This window comes from Ischnura elegans, chromosome 3 (genome assembly GCF_921293095.1).
Source record: "Ischnura elegans chromosome 3, ioIscEleg1.1, whole genome shotgun sequence".
Classification (NCBI taxonomy): domain Eukaryota; kingdom Metazoa; phylum Arthropoda; class Insecta; order Odonata; family Coenagrionidae; genus Ischnura; species Ischnura elegans.
In genome coordinates, this window is record NC_060248.1 from 44,271,507 (window position 1) to 44,288,151 (window position 16,645).

At 37.5% G+C, this 16,645-nt stretch overlaps 1 protein-coding gene and 1 long non-coding RNA gene across 5 annotated transcripts in view; one reads left to right on the forward strand and one right to left on the reverse strand.

Annotated features, from left to right (window-relative positions):
* The window catches only part of LOC124155721 (uncharacterized protein ZK1073.1), a 382,687-nt gene that overhangs the window by 92,968 nt on the left and 273,074 nt on the right, over positions 1-16,645 (forward strand). The gene's annotated exons all lie outside the window — the stretch shown is intronic.
* On the reverse strand, positions 7,322-8,860 carry LOC124155722. The gene is made up of 3 exons (XR_006864224.1): positions 8,743-8,860; positions 7,995-8,141; positions 7,322-7,352 (listed from the first exon to the last, which is right to left on the reverse strand). It is a non-coding gene; the product is annotated as an uncharacterized LOC124155722 (long non-coding RNA).

Here is a 16,645-nt window from a genome sequence, read left to right on the forward strand (position 1 = left end):
ACCGTCCACGCTATTTGCTCTTTGGTCTACCTCCCTAATCCATCTCATTCATGGTACCATATCTGGCAAAGACTGTTTTTTGTGACGTGGGACTGAAGCGCGTGCTCAATAAAATCAGTCTTCCTTTTAAAGCCTTATTCTTCGTCGATGGGTTGAAATAGGTTGAAATTAGTTCTGATTCTGGAAAGACAAAAAATGTACAGGAGAAATTAGCTGCCTAATAATAACATGCATAGAATTGGAATATTAAGATTGGTGAAGCATTGTCTTCCATTACTCCGTTTCCTATGTCAAATGTCAATATCTTTATTTCATCGTAGTATTTCTTTGCTGGGTTCTTTTTGCTATGCCCCTAGCAGTAGTATTGTGTTATTATTCGAGGGAAATCTGCCTCAAATTTTCCTTCCATTATGCTCCCAATGTAATTTGTACTTTAAAATTGAGAAATAGCGGAAAGTAATTTCCTTTTTCTAGATCTTACTTTTTATTTATAAATCGAGTTTTTTTTAACTGTGGAATGATATTTTGCCATTTAAGGTTACAAAAAGAGTTCATATGCATATTTCAAGGTAATACCATAAGATTTAACAAGCAGTACGTCACGATAAACGACCGGCTGAGAGGGCTTGATGCGTCATATTAAGAGGCAAAAATTCTCATTACGACAGTTCAACGATTTGGAATTAAAGTCACTCCGGTAACACCTCAAAATTTGATATCGATCGATTCGCCTTTCACTTGGTGAAGATTCATGCTGAATGAAAATATACAACCTTTGTGAATTTCCACGATTTTTTTATTCGGCACGACTCTAAAGCGTCAGGCGTACTCGAAAATGATGCCTATAAAGAAAAATATTTTTGAAAATTCACGAAGGTTGTATATCTTCATCTTTTCACTTTTTTTTAAGGCCGCTTTACACGGGGCACGGAATTGCGCAGGTTAGAGCTGCATTAATTTCTAAAATGGCATGGAATCGCGCGAATGCATGAACGAAATTAGAACAGGGGCTATTTCGCCGTCTCGTATCCACGCATTCTCGCATGTGTTCTAGCAATTCACCGCTTTACACGACGCAATTTTGATTGCGCCTTCGCACGTACGTCAGATTGCGCAATTCCGTGTACCGTGTAAAACGGCCTTTACGAATTTCACCTAAACACGCACCACACACGAAATTTTAAGGTATATCTCATTGCGAACTGCGCGTGATCTAGCGTACATCGCATTTCTCGCTCTGGAAACACGTATATCACGTTATCCGGAGTCGTAGACGGCTGGGGTTGATCTCTGCGACAACTATATCTCGTCTACAAGAGCCAGGCGCTGTCGAGGCGACGCGGCGCCCGTCTCTAATTGCCCGCAGTTGGTGCGACAATGGCCGCCAGTTGCAGCCGCGTGGGACGTGTAATTCCTCTCTCTCTCTCTCTGTCTCTCCACTCTCGTGCCATCCCTCTTTCGAAGCGACCACTTATGACGAGGAAAAAAAAACTTTCACCTCCTCCATCTTTAATTTTTTCTTCCTAGCCGCCCGTTCGATATTACGCGTTGCATTTTTCATGAAGCTGGCTCGAGAGAGTGTTGCAACGTGCTTTCCTTTAAGGACGATCCTCATCATCATCTTTTTCCGGTCGCATCGTGTCAGGCGGCTCACGACGCTCGGTGAATCTTCCAACGGAGTCCCTCTCGTAGGTGGACGCGTTCGGGTTGCATTTGTATTAGTTGATGGCCATGGGAGAGGAAATTGGGAATTTAAAACCCTTGTTGTCGTTGACTTGAATTGTCTCTAGGATTACTTCCGCGTTGAGCATCCTGCTTTGTAGGAGATTGTCTTTAACTACGTCGTCTTCCCGAGGGTAATAGCACGAGATGCTTCAGGAGAAGTTTTCTCGTCTGGAGGCTTTTGTGTTTTGAGTTGTTGGGCTTTTATTTTAGCTGCGGTAATATCAGGAGGAGATTATCGTTCACAACGTTTAGTGGGACCATCTGCGTAGTTTGAAAAATAATCACAGACACACTGATATTTTATGCTCTACAAATTTTTTAATGGTCTGATCCAGGTGTCGAAATTATACACTATGTTTTTCTCAAAGGAAAAAAGGGTATGAAAATAATGTATAATCTAAAATATATGTAATGTATAATGTACATGGGTAAAACCATTAAATAAATTGGGGATCATACAATATTAGTGTATCTGTGATTATGTGTCCTGTTACAAAGTTCTACCAAATATCGCCATCCAATCTTATAGTTTATTTATGTAGTTTATTTAATGAGATAATATTCGCTAAGCATATAAGGTTGATTTTGATGGGAAAAATTATGGAACTGTTGTATAATATGACAGTGCTTTTTATACTACACTTATACCTTCACTTCTTTTAATTCTACGCGTCGTGCATACAGTACAGCCCAAGTGGAAACTATTGTAGACTATCACTTGTACTGTAAACTATCACTGTATCGACTACTGATGGCAGCGAAAAAAGAATATAATCTGAAAATTTTTATTCTGTAGTTTTAGGGTAAAATAATTATGGTGTGTGGGCCATGTCTGGCAGAATGCAATGTCTGATCTTTCACCATGTATCCTAAAATTTACTCATCGCGTCCACGTAGTTCATATGCAGTTATTTTTACGTTTGCTTTTTTTGCATACCCTCCCTTGCTCCATGTCACTTATGCGAGAACTTCCACAGCCCTTCTTGCCGACCCCCGATGCTGTGACAACTGACTTATTCAGTCCATCATCTTTCGTGATGACCATTAAAATTGTCCCCTGGCCCTCTCTTTGGGTTTTCATCGCACATCTCTTACCATCCACTACTCTTCTTAGGACTTCCTCATTACTCACCTCCTCGATTCATTCGATTTCTCTCTGTTCATTTAAATTAATATCAATGCTATTTTTTGGCCATGTTAAATGAAAGAGATAAGAAATATGAAAACGTGTTCAATATTCAATGGTGAAGGGATATTTTTTAATCTTTCCCATACGTCTTCAACGAGGGTGTTGGAACCAGGATGTGTGTCCCATCGAACGCGCTAGTTCAAACAACCCGGGTCCTCGCGTCAGCGCCTCTAGACGGCAGACGTGGGAAGCATTTCGGGTGCCCGACTGTTGGCGCCGCTCCTCGGCGGCAGCGGGCAAGATTTGCGGAGGCGGGAAGAAATGGCACCGCCCCCTATCGGTCCCCACGAGTAGCGGCTGCTTCTGGTAGCGAGGGAGCACGCCAAATGAGCTTCAGAAATGTCTCCGTACGTGACGTATTGTGCTCGTAGGAGAGCTTGCGTTTAATTACGACTCTCTCCTCTTGTGAAGGATGGTACTTCCTTACTCAGTTTCGTCAACAGTTCGGAGTGACTGCTCTGACATCCTCGTAAAATCCTCACGTATTTCCGTCTACATTTTCTGCGAAGGAATTGACGGCTGTCTATGGAGCATCCAAAAGTAATTGTTAAATAAGGGTGTATCATACGTATACCGAGTACTCTTCATATACCCACGCGAAGATAAAAAAGTGCTTCTCTAAATGTATCAGTCTAAAGTAAAATGCCTTTCCTCGTCTCATTAAAAATATATTTTCAAATATCTATCTTTTGCTTTCACTGCCGACAGGCTAAAGATAAATTCAACTTGAACGGAAAAAAACACGGTTAATTGCGCCATAGTATAATCGTCATCAAAAGTTGAAATACCCGCAGGCAATTCTGAATTATAGCCATGGTTGAAATGCCTTCAAATTTCTTATCAGCCACTAATTTTGAGCCTAGTTTAGAACCCCATAAAGTTATGGTTGTGCATTTTAGGAAAATACCTATATAAGATAAAAAATTCCATCTATGAATTCTTAAATTCAGTACTCCACACATCAAGTCAACCCATAAATGCCCCTAGCCCTTTGGTCGACTCAGCAGATTCATCGCTTTGAGCTAATGCCAACGAGGATGCACGATTCGGTTCTGCTGTCGCCAAAGTAAAGCGGCTTTGGGTATGGGTCGATGTACGAGGGATAATCCGACTAATCCTCGTAAGAGCCGACGCCACTATCTACAAATGGCAGGCTGTTACCTCGGGGTGCTTATAGTACACGAAGAGGAAAACTTGCTGCTGGCATGATAATATAGACGTGGCTTGCAGGAAACCCACGATCATTCTCATATCAGATGCGCCCACTCCGGTTGATTCTCGATAGATATCTTTGTACGCGGTGATGTTAACAAAGGAATATGAGCTAGTAAAGTAATTTAATTCTTCTCGGGTTTTTTCATCGGTTCAGAAGTAAGGCATTGGCCATCGTTTCAATGGAATTGCTTGCCTACATTACATCAACCGAGACGAAATGAGGACCCTTGAAGCCAGGGAATGTAAGTGCTATTTTTTAGATCAAGGAAATAAGTGCAAAAAATTGATGGTGGGGTACACAGTGTTGTTGTAGCAACGGGATACAAGTGAATCACTGAATCTATACATACTTATCAATATACTTCATCCCTTTACAACAACATATTGTGTACCCTATCAACCATTAGCTGCACTTATTATCTCCGAAATTGTAACATTCGCACCTATTCTCCTTGGCTTCAATGGTCTTCAATTGTCAAGGAAGTTGAAACGTTTTCTCACGAAACGCCAGCCAAAAATAAGATCTGACCAAAACTAAAACCTAAGGGAGGTTTTACTAATTTATTCTCCGGGAACGCGTGAAATGTATGATCGCTTATTAATAAAAAGAGATATCTTTAACTGCTCCTTCTTTGGACACACCACTGAACGTGCGAATTGTATTAATCAAATTTCTTGGGTATAATAATGCAAGTTTCATGTGACATTATTTCCGACTTAAGCTGGCTTAAAAGATACTTGATACTTTATTAAATTGTGTTCAACTGAATGTTTTGCAGTTCAAGAGAATTTTAGGGTCTTTCTCCGTGTCTTCCCATATCCTCCGATTGAACTATCAATCCGTGCTGATCAGGTTAGATCATCGGTATCCATGATGGCCCACATTACCAATAGGCGATACTTGGCGACTCTTCACCAACCTCCGCACTCCTCCGTAAATTTTTCGAATTATTTATGGAATTTTTCTTTTATATCTTGCATCGATGTAAGATCCTATTCCATTATTTATGAATTAAAATGTGATATTACTTATTGGCAAACCTCGGTGAAATAGTGGTGAATGGCATGTATGTGCTAACTTTTTCTAGTTTCCATATCGAACAGGAAATTCAGTGGTCACTTGGTTTCAATGCTTACATCTTAGCTTTCAGTTACTGCAAAGTCCAGTACTCCACATTTATTCAAAATTGTTTCCGCGCAGCAATATGCTGTCAACGGAGGTCGTTCTCTAGGGAAATCATCTTTCTACGTCCATATTTGCGACCGCTCTCTGCCAGACAATTTTGATCCTTTTTCTGACATTGGAATCGCCATAGGTCGTGTCTTTGGAGAAATAGCTATTGCATATGTCCTTCTCTTACCTTCCTTTTGGCCCTTCCGATGGCTAGTAGTTGTTTAATTTTTCATATATGAGACGCAGGGTCTCTTTATCAAAGATACTTTTTCTATTTTCTTCCAAGAAACGGTGTCCATGTCCTTTTTGTCTTGAAGTGTCGGAAACAGAGGTGAAATAATTTGTTCTTCATACCCACAAAAGTACTTTCTAAATGTTCTTACATTGAGGTTCTGTTGAGGAAACTATATCGAAGTTCTTATCGTTATAAATAAGCATTATATCATTTTATATAATTTTGTTATCATCACTAGCTAGTAACCCGAAGACTGATTATACACAGCTCCTGTGGCGAATACAGAAAAAACTCATAAGGGGTCGGAAAAGATATCTTTAGGTACCTTTACTTTTATAATAATAAAAAAATAATCAAGTCGTATGCAAAGCTTTATTTAAACCGACTGTACACGTATACAAGGCAATGGCATCTTATGATATAAAAAAGTGAAAATTGTCCCAGATAACACAAAACATGTAATACACCTGTAATACAGCTGTATTACATGCATTATACATGGTGTATAGCTGATGTATACATCTGTAATACAGCTGTATTACACGTGTAAAAGTAGCTCAAAAGTCCTGCCATACAGCTGTAATACACATGTATTACAGCTGTATTTTTCTGGGAAATACAGCTGTTATACACGTGTATTACAGCTGTATATGTACATATACAGCTAATATACATGTGTATTACAGCTGTATATGTACATATACACATGTATTACAGCTGTATATGTACATATACACGTGTATTACAGCTGTACATGTACATATACACATGTATGTAGCTGTATATCCGATGTATGGATACATCTAAATTATGTTTCTTGCTCAATAGTATTCATTAGCTGACCTCATTATCTTAAACATGCTGATTCCTCTAATATTAGCTGCTCTGGGAATTAATATAAGAATTTTCTCTGACTTATAAATGCAGTCAATGGAAAAATTACTAATCTGACTAAACCTTACTTATGCTCTGTATTTCTAATTTCACTTGATCACACATCATCTTACCATAGCTACTCTAAGTAGCAGCTGTACTAGTTCAAATGCAGAGGCCCTCAATCTTCCTTGATAAAACGCGATGGCCCTCAAAACCTGAAGATCGGACATCATTGAGAATATAAAATGGACAGCCAGAAACAAATTTTACAGAGTAGTAAAAAAGGAGGACCATATAGGATACCAGAGAGAAATAAAATGGATTGGAAAAACCCTGAGTGCATGAATAGCAAGATTGAAGGGAAAATGGAACAGTTCTCAATGGAAAACATTTTATGAAGTTCACAGATAAAAGAAAGGGAAGTACATAGGATGAGTTATCAAGCAGTGAGGACTAGCACAGGGAAGAGTGGAGGTTAGGACAATGAAGTAATCAATCCTAGCAATTCCTGACCAATGACAAAGTGAATGTCGTGCTGGGAATCCTGAATTCCATGAGAAAGGAATGCATCCAATAACCATTTGTAATGCAAATTAAGAATATAGTGAAGACAAAAAATTCCTTCATTTAAAATTATCATTTAATGCACAATATGTACATCATTAAATATAACAGGAACTATACAAATTCTTTCATATAAAATTATCATTTAATGTACAATGTACACATTATTAAATGTCACACAAATTGTGCATATTCTGTCATTCGAAAATTTTCAATTAATTTAAAGTTCATTATATACTGAAGTAGGTACATCATAAGAGTCTTGGCTTCCGGGCATTCCTCCGCATTGAGTTGTCCATAGGTGACGACAGTTTCTCCAGCCATCCTGCTGGCATCTTCAGGTCAGAATTGTAGCAATGCATAAAATTGGGAACCTGCATTCGCAGCAACAACATGCAAGTGATCATGCAAATCAAATTTATTAATGCATACCAATGGTAAACATAACTAATCACTAGAATGTAGGATCAATGCAAAATGAAATGGCAGAAAATCCCCCTACAAGGAAGGATAAACACCATAAATGGATTTAGGAGTACAATATCCAAGGTTTATCACAACATGTCGCTAAGAAATGCCTTAAGAAGTTTTATTTGCACATGAAATCTCCAAAATATCATTAAAACCATAATATTTTCACACAACAGCACATCAGGTCTTGAATAAGTTATATCTTACCATTAACAATAAGCTTCCACTCTTCACAATCACTATTTACATGGCATTTATAAAAGCACACTTAAACACATAGGCTTATTGTTAGTAAAAGGAAATCTATAAGTAAGACAATAAGTCCTAGAAAAATATACACTGACAATAACGTTTTGAAATATAATGATGTACGAAGAAATAATGAAAAACTCCTAGTTTTCCAAAGCCATATTTTTATAATGACTCTACATTTTTAGGCATGAATGGCACCGTCCTCTTTGATAATCACTGAAACCATTTTTAAAAAACCTAATTAACTGTAAAATTTCAAATCTTACAATTAGTTACTATGCTCGAATACGTACCACAAGTAATTATTCGGCCAAAGATGTTGAAATTTCAAGTACACAGGAGCAGTCAGCAGCATCAGCCCTGGGCCACGACAAAATTTCGGTGTTGATGTATTTTTCCGTTTTAACCAGCCGAAGGAATGTAATCCTATTAATACAAAACTGGAATAAAAAAATTCGGAATGAATCAAGGAAAATATTCGTCGCAAAAGCGACTCGTCGAGATTTTCATTGCATCTTAAAATTTAGCATTCATACTACTTCGAAATATGATAGTCAATCTTCTCATGAACAACACACAAATAAAGCAATGAAAAGCGAAGTTTCATCCATTAATAGGTATCGGGATATGCATATTCTAGTCAAAAAACGTAATTGCCTTTATTTGTTGTAAATGACCGAAAGATTACTTCATACCGGCATTGACACAAACAAATATTTTTATTGAATACAAAAGTAGCATCATTAAAAAGTTATTGTTACACTTTCTGGTACTTAGTAAACACTACGACAATCATCTCAGCAACCTAGACTAAATATTGTATTTTAATCACAAAATTTCACACATTCTATTGATGAATAGAAAACAAAGAAGCATTAAAACACTCGTCAAGAACCTTGCCGGATTATCTGAACCGGAATACATTTTTAAAAATTACTACTTGTGCACAGTTCAAACCAAATAATTGAAATACGTGGATCAACACTATTAAAAATTTAAGGTAATTGTATTCAAGGAACCATTATGTGTAGAAAAACTTACCTCACGCAAGCGGGAAGACGTTGTCGGGTGCCACTTGTCCCTGCGGCATATTTGAAGCCATTTCGCTCTTCTCTCAGTATTTTGAGGGAAACTAAAAATTTTTAAACAGTCCTTGGTGCTAATGGAGCAATTAGGAGCCGAGCTACAACATATTGTGCCGTATTTCTTCTACAATTAACGGAAAATCTTGCCGAGCAACAGCCGGCCACATTAACTTTCACAACGTAAACAACGAGTGCGGAGAAAAAAAAAGAGGACTAATAATATGGCGATTGAGCGCAGGAGGCCATGGCGCAGGATTGTACGTTAAGCATATTCATAGAGGTTACTGGAGGGGGCGCGCCCTATCCTTTCCAATAGCGGGAAGTGAAGCCAGGGGGGCGTGGCCAAATTGCGCATTTAGCCATGATGCCGTGCCCTGCTATAACACAGAGTCTTACGGGGCAACGACAAATTTTTGCTTTTAACTCATAAAATAATACCTTTAGGCATTTTTCGCGAAAGGTACGATGAAAATAAATAGTAATACATGCCCAAAGAATAAATTTATGCTGGATCAGAGCCCTTGTGACCTGCAGGAAGACAATAATCAACGGACAATGAGGTGTTTAGTCAAGCATAATTGACTCAATATTACTAGCTAAACAATGGCTGGCAATTCAAAAATTGCATTAATTTCAACTTAATGAATCTTAATCCGGAAATGAAAGATCGATTGAATATGTTGCTATGCACCGTCGTTACTTCTACGAACATAGTAATCACCATTGAACTCGTCATGAACTGCTCCTGTACGATAGAAATATTGACCAAACCCGAAGTTAAAATAAGTTTTACGACATTACGCAGAAAGAACTCACGACTTTGTTCCATATAATTCCATTTTCACTGTCAAAGCCCCCGAAAAAGAACGGTGCTACCTCTCGTAATGCCAGTTAATGCACTACGAGTGCGTACGTCCGCAGTTGACCATGCTCAAGTAAGATTGACGGACGAAAGATTGCGAAATCACTACGTTTTCGATACAAATTATTTTATTTTTACTACCCAAGCCCCTGGAAAATATCCATACTACATCAAGTAATGCCCCTTTGCACGCGAGTGAACTCGTCTGAGTGCGTGCCTCTAAATTTAACTTGACGAAAAGGTCGAAATATTATGATTTTTCAAAGAAAAACAAAATCAAGCATAAAAATTCATTTAAAGGGGAAATTACAGAAAGATTAATTCACGACACAAAAAAGTTTCACATTGTTCAAGTACAAGATTCAACTTTGGCAGATCAACAGCAAATGTAAACATACACAATGCATGGGTGAGGCCAAAAATGCAAAACCGAAATGCAAATAGCTAAGGCGATTGCAATTCATAATTTTTCCAGTGAGCAACTGCCACTCGTCATGATTCATCACAGGAAAGTAAATGGTGAAAGGTTTTCGGAAATGGCTTAATAAAAGGACCAGCAAACTTCCAAGGATATCCTGAAAAAAGTAGAAAGGCTGCGAAAGTGAATATGTAAAGGTGGAAAGAAATTTCCTCTACCATAACCATTATTTTTATAAATACACCTACATCTCATCTACAGTTGAAATTTAAATTGCTAAATAATCACACTTCCCTGCAAATATTTCTTCACCAATATCTTTATTCACAAACTTAGTAACAAATCCCTAGGTATCATACTTTCTTTCTCTACGTTTTAAACATTGAGTACCGATGAACACAGCATAAAGCACGCTAAGGCCACTTTTTCACTAGTTCTTTCCGTCATTGAAATAATTAATATTACACACTTCCAAGGCATCATAACTGCTATGTCTTCTTCAATATTTTAACTGAAAAATTACAGAACACCACATAACTCCGCATAATACCTTACAAGCCATCTAAAAGGTGTGTGTGACACGTGTTTCAGTCGCATTATTTCCCATCGTTACTATTATACTCGCAACAAAATAGTTAACATGACACTTAAAATATTATACTCGCAACAAAATAGTTAACATGACACTTAAAATACAAATAAAATACTTAATTACTACCGTTGACTAATAACATCATCAACTATTCACATTAAAAGGCACCCCAAACACGAGCACGTTGTAGGTAACAAATTCAATATGTATCAGGTGTAGCGAACATCTCACGCTATATTGCATTTTTTTTTACTATTTTATTCTATATTTTACTCACCGGTGGAAAGTAAGGCCTGTTTTCTTCCTTTCCGTGCGATTATTGCACCCGTAAGCCGAGCAGCAAACCATCTGCGAATGCAAAGTTTAAATAGCATATATCTGCCTAACGGAATGTTTCCGGATGTAGATAATAATATCCATGAAAATAAACACACTAATAAATATTTACGTACCTTTATATGACCTCTGTAGCCACTGGTTTCAGAAAAAAACAATATTTACTTAACATGTAAGCTTACGGCAAATCGACGAAGCAGGGCACGGCATGATGGCTAAATGCGCAAAAGTACCGTTATGCCTGGTTATGGCTGGCTTCACCTCAGAGCGCTTATGCCCCCTCCAGAGAGCTCTATGAGCATATTAATTAACAACAAAACATTACCATCAGCGTTCATATTTAAATATGGGTTCCAAAAAGGGTACCGGCATTATAAATACAATTATAGATCGAAAATAAATCCTATTATGAAATGATTATTACCTGAATATTTGTTCAAGAATATTAGAGGCGATGATGACTTCATACTCGTGTAATTCAGCTGTATTTGTACATATGTAAAAATACACATGTAATACAACTGTAATACAGCTGTATAAATACATATGTATAATTGGTGTATACGTACAGCTGTATTACATATGTACATTATTTCCACATGTAGAAATACACGAAAAATACATGTGTAATACAGCTGTATAGATACATATGTATAACTGGTGTATTCTTACAGCTGTATTACATGTGTATCATTTCCACATGTAAAAATACGCGAGTAATACATGTGTAATACAGCTGTATAGATACATATGTATAACTGGTGTATTCTTACAGCTGTATTACAGAAGTGTGTGTTATCTGGGGTGGTTCTGCAATGTTATGCAATATGTACCTGCCATTACGCAGCTCTCGTCCGAAATCTCTGTTTTACATCCTTCATCCCCTGCTCTATGCATCTCATGCAGTGCCTTTGTTTGCCGTTATTCTCTTCCTCCTGACCTTCAACGATCATTTTAATCAGACTGACGTGGGTCATGATGTGCCTGTTTAAGTTGTCCCGTCTTCCTCTTGAATTTTTCATAGTCGTAACTTATATTAAAACTCTTCTTAAAACTTCAACGTCACTCACACAAATTGTGTGTTTGATGTTGATCATTCTACTAATTTTTGCTATGATTTTTAAAATTTGAGTAGTTAGATAGAATAAATATTTATTTTTTGAAGTTGAATAATCTTGATGGAAGAATATTTTCAAACCCTCACCCATTCCAAAAATAACTTTCTGCATTCGTCGATGTAATTATCGTTGTCCCTCTCTTTATTTTATCCCTCGATCTCGGCCTCAACCCTATCCACTCAGTCTCTCTTTTTGTATACTGTTTCTTTTTTTATTCCTCCCACGCCTCAGCCCCTATCCCTGCGACGTTCACCATCGAGGAGACTTCTTTTTGCGCCCATGCGACTCACTCCTCTGCGAAGGGAGGCGAAAAAATTTCTAAAAAAAAAACTACGATCCATTTCACCAGTCGCCAATTTTAAATTTAAAGGGACCCTTCCTGTCCGTTTCCTTGCATCACTGCTTAGTCCTCCTAATAATATGCCACGAGTCCTAATGCATTCTTTTCCGTGCTTCGAACGCTGTAGCCTTATTGTATTGTGAGGGACGTTTACTCGAATCCACGGACTCGCAATTGTTAGGATACCTTAAAAAAAAAAGAATCGAAAATGCTGTCTTGCATCGCTCGTTTTGCCTGTGTGGAAGGATAATGGGGCTTGTAGTCGCAGTCACTAAAAAAAGAAGGTATTAAAAAATTACGTCCTTGGCCCTACAAAAAAGTTTTTCGTCGTCAGATGTATTATTCCGTCGTGGTGTCTTCATAACGGTGCCTCGATGCTTTTGAGGGTAGCGGTGAGCTTTAATTTGCGAATAAGCCTTCGGTTCCTTTTGTGTCGCCGATCCCTTTCGTCGGACTGTAAAAGTGGGTCCCAACTAATAGGGTCCCATTGGAACATTACAAATGATTCCCTTGTCGTGAAAAAGAAGGGTCGCTTTAAAAAAAAAACAGAGAATGACGAAACCTATCGGCTCCGCTCGATAAAGTTTTTGGAGGTCCAATTGGAGGAAGTTTTCATGGCGTATCAATGTCTACATCATTAGCGCAAATGGTTTCATTATGAGCGTTAAAAGTTACAATTTTTGAAAAATGAAGGTTGAGGTCTCTTGCATTCTGTACTTGCCGCGCGATTTGAGAATTTCATCACGAATTGTTAACTACTGTTCCTTAAGTCCTGTACTTGAATACTGTTATCTTTGAACTAATCGCTTAAAACTTATTTTAATCATTGAAAGATTATTGATCGAGGGACAATGAAGGGGAGGTATCTGAAAACAATTATTGAACAATTCTCACCCAGTTCATTCATCCGAACTAAATGACTTAATTGATAAACTCCAAACTAATAATTTATCCGCACACAATTTACTTACCTTAGGGTATGAAGCTCTGGTATATTCTTTCCCATGCTAAGATGAGCACGTTATGAAATGGCCAATAGTTATGACTTTGCCATGGAATATTTTCTGTGCGTATTAACTGTAACATTGTTCTCAAATTGTTATGAATTTGGTTATGATTCCCTTTTTCAAGTACTTTGGGATTAATTTTTATTGTGCTATCATTAATGATTTGTAGACATGTAGGTGTCCCCTAATTAATTAATAACGACCAGACTGGCGACTTTCCGTACTAAAAGACAGGCTTTCGGGGACCAGTTAAGGAATCTTAAAAGTATTATTTCTTTTAATGTGGCGTACTTAGAATTATGTCGGATTTTCTAATCCTCCGTGGTACTTATAATTCCGTCATATTTTTTTATGAATATCATAATTAATTATACTTTAATCTCCCTCCAACGACCAAAAATTGCTTCCCATTAAGAAAGCCATGGATAAAAAAACACCCGACAACTGTTCATATATTATTCCTTTCGTGTACTTCTCTTCCATAATTCTTTATGAAATACTGCTTTAAAATGATGTTTATACTGTATAAAAGAGATTTTGGACAAATGATTGCTAATATTGAAATTATTATTGCGTGCATTTTAATCCAAATTAAATTCAAATATAGCTTATGGACATGGTTGGGAACCTAGTTATTCTAAAATTGGCATTAATACCTGTATGATAAAACTACTGTTAGTTTTTTTCTCTTGAAAGTAGGAATGCGTGATAAGCGATGCTGATCTTATCTTTTTTAAAGGGAATAGGTCCTTAGAGTTAAATTATTTGCCGCAGCCGTGCTAAAATGTGTTTTGCTCTAAGCGTTTCATTTATAAGGAGCCTCATAATTTATTTTTGAAGAAATATGCATATTTTAATTGCTTACTAAAGTTTGTGAAGTAAAATTTTGAGGTAGTATTTGCATGTCAATGCCATAAAGGCTTATATGATAGTTTTTTCCCCTGAATCATTAGAAATACGTTAATTATAATGCCAATGTAGACCAATTCCATTATCGACCAAAAAGTTATCCCATTATTTTTATTCTTATTAAAATGTCGTCGTTATTTTGGAGTAAAATTTATGGTGTCCATAATTGATGGTATTCCATATTGTTCCCTTTTCTATGCGTGGATTGATTTTTATTATGTTGAAAATTACTTTTGTCCATAAAAAGAAGTCTTTTGTCATTGGCAAATTACCATCAACGCCTCTTCTTTATCGTTGATTCCAAAGATAAGGGAAACATGTTCCTTTGTTACGGACTATAAAAGCTGCTGTTTTCTGCTACAGTTAAGAGTTTATTGTGTCATAAGAAGTAATAAGGAAAGATATTACCCCTCACTCCGTTTGGCCATTTTTATTACTTCATTAACCGTATTTTATAAGGGAGATAAAGGCATAAATTGTTGTCCTTCCCGTACATTTCCGTGTTCCTAAAGAACACCGTGAACAATCCGTTCCTTTTTTTCGATAAATGCCAATGCATTTATTTGCTTACGTAGGAACTTAAATTAATGATAATCACCTTATTTTTTTAGCTTTTTTACTGCACTGCGTTTCAGTGAAGTAGAGTGTGATATAGATGCTAAGAAATATTCGTTTTGTGCGCTTAGTAAATATTGTTAAAAATTGCTTTTACTGTGTCAAAATTTCTACTTGCCACCGGCGAATTCTGTTTTTGATAAGATTTATTTGCATTTTAATTTTTCTTCAGCCATCTGCAGTTATACATTAGTGTAGTATTTTATAGCACGAAATGGTGTTATTATTGGATAACTTTAATATTTCCGGATAGTACTGAAATGAATCCTCGACGTTTAATTTAAATGTTTTTTGATTGTTTTTCCCCCACCCTTTCGCTTTCATGTGTCGACCCCCGGCGAGGAAGCAATGATGGATGAGGGGGGAAAGGAAGCGAGGGCGAGACCTGGGAGTCACGCCAACATCGCCTCTCGCCTAATAGACCGCCTCCGTCATGAGCGTCCAAAAACGGCCCTATAATCTCATGCGATTCGCTCATTGCAACAAGTGGGCCGCGCTCCACATTGCCATTCCGGGGAATTGCTCGCCAGAGTTTCCTTTGAATATGCTCGCCTCTTATTTTCTCCTCCAAGCCGGCGCGTAGCCAGGGCGGGGGTTTAGTGGGGGGGGTTTCTGTCCCCTCGAAATTTTTCCCTTATTACGACTACCCACGATGCATCTGCTGTGGATACCCCTAGACCAGGGGCACCTATCCTCTCACTCGTCTTAATTGTTAGATATCTGCCAGGAACCATCGAGAGGATTTGGGGGGGGGTTTCAGCCCCTCAAATATTTTTCCCTTTTGACGACTACCCGCGATACAACTGCTGACAATACTACTAGCCCAGAGGATCCTATTCCCTGACACGTCGAAATTGTTAGATGTCATAATATCTATCGATAACCTACCATGAATTTAACCTTAGACTTTATAAAAACTAATTATTGTATGGCTGATTTTATGAAATGTAGGGTTTGCACAAAGAATTAGATTTATATTCAGCTTCATAATTTAATTTAGACTAAATTTCCATATTTTAACTGCATACTTAAGTCTATGAAGTTAAATTTGGAAGTAGGCATTCCATGTTATTTCCAATTCTATAAGTGGATTATAAGTTTTAACTATTATTATTTATTATTGTTGGCACGTAGTCAGGGTGGGGGAAAATGTGGCCTAACCCCACAGAAATTTTTTCCTTTGTGACGACAACGTGTGATACATCTGCTGAGGATAACAATAGCCTAGGGGCCCTATATTATGAGACTTCGAAATTGTTAGATGTTATACTATCTGTCAATAACCTACTATGAATTTAACTTTCGGTTTTCAAAAAACGAATTATACAGCCGGTTGTATGAAATGCATGGTTTGCAATATGTGCGAATTGAAAAAAAATCGGCAAGCCGACCAGGCAAGCCAAGTAAACCAACAAAGCTCTCCTCGAAGCAGAGTTTGGCTACGTGAATGGTTGCTGGAGGGGAGCTTTGTGGGATGGGGGCTCCTCTCTGTTCAGTATGATCTATTTCAAATTGCATCTATCCACTTTTGTCCATGTTGGCCAGTTTTGACTCTATTCATGAGGAAAGGTTATGCCAAGCATCTGAAATGAGAATGAAAAATATTGTTATATTTGGCAGTAATTTCATTAGTCCATTCTAATTACTCGACCAGTTTTTTTA